The 1,312-nt window shown below is 43.8% G+C and overlaps 1 pseudogene; it reads right to left on the reverse strand.

Annotated features, from left to right (window-relative positions):
- Nucleotides 1-224: 224 nt before the first annotated feature.
- The window catches only part of LOC123426583, a 24,483-nt pseudogene continuing 23,395 nt past the window's right edge, over nucleotides 225-1,312 (reverse strand).

Genomic DNA, 1,312 nt, shown 5'->3' on the forward strand with positions numbered 1-1,312 from the left:
ACATGTATGTATTTTTTTTATACGTATATCATTATTATTTTTTCTATGTTTGTTTTTCTTTAAAAAAATATATATATATATATATATATTAATTTAATACTTTTCGTGCTTTTATTAAAAAAAAAAAAAAAACTAGCTGGCCAGGCCGAGCCAAAGGCTCAGCCCAGCCAGCACTACTTGCATGCACCATTGCACCACGTGCACCAAGCATCCAGCATCCCAGCTCACGTTAGTTGACCGAGCCCAGGCTCCTGCGGTCCAGCTTTGACCAAGCTCCCAGGAACCAACGAGTCCCAGGCAGGCTCCTTGCCCAGCGACACCGAGCCGGACTCCTTTCCCGAGCCAGAGGTCGCCTCGCCAGGACCCCGCGAGGGCATAAAGTCCCAGGAGACCGCGCTCACGCTCCACCTCGTAGCGCATAGTAGCAGCCCAAATCCGTTCGGGATTCTCTCCTTCGCGAACAGCAGCACAACCTCGCCGATTCGTATCCCCAGGAGCGCTACAACGTCGCGAACAGGAGCCTCATCCACCTCGAGTTCATCATAGGAAGCCGCCGCCTCGAATCGCGAACTGGAGACCGTGCCGCATCGTGTCTGTCGCTAGGAGACTCACCGGAGGAGCACCACCGTTCCGTTTTTCCCCGCTGTTCGTGGTGAGAACGCACGCACGAGCGATTCATCAAGTCCTGATGAACAGCTTCAGGGCGAAATTCAATCTGTTTTTAATCTGTTTTAGCTCTGTCAGATTCTCGGTATAATTTTGAAACGCGTTTATCTTTTTACTCGTAACTCCGTTTCAGGAAATTCTTTTTCCTGTGATCTCGTATTGATGAGGAGAACATGTTAGAACCAGTAGTTTTCAGTTTTATGAAAATTAATTTTTTTTGTTAAAACAGATTATTTTAAGCCTACCGGAGGCCATATTTTGCAAACCGATCATCCGGTTTAGTTGATTCTTTTTGCGTTGTCATCATATCAACATATAGATGATTTTATACCTGCTGCCATGCTATTTATGCTTTGGTTTTAAACAAGTTGTTTTATTGCCGATGATTTTATTTGGTGTTATGTGATTGTGGTGATTGATTGGTGTGATTGTTTGCAACGTGTAGATTGTGCGGAGTGCGACGCAAACTATTGTCAGGAGTGTGACCTTCTGAACCAGAATCAAGGCAAGTTACATGTTGATCATCCTTTACCTATTGTCTTCTATGCATGTAGTATTATATCACCCTATGAAAATTTATGCATGTATAGGATTATTATTATTATTGCTATGCTATTGAGCTATATCCCTCGTCATTGAAGATCGT

Source organism: Hordeum vulgare, chromosome 2H (genome assembly GCF_904849725.1).
Source record: "Hordeum vulgare subsp. vulgare chromosome 2H, MorexV3_pseudomolecules_assembly, whole genome shotgun sequence".
Lineage (NCBI taxonomy): Eukaryota > Viridiplantae > Streptophyta > Magnoliopsida > Poales > Poaceae > Hordeum > Hordeum vulgare.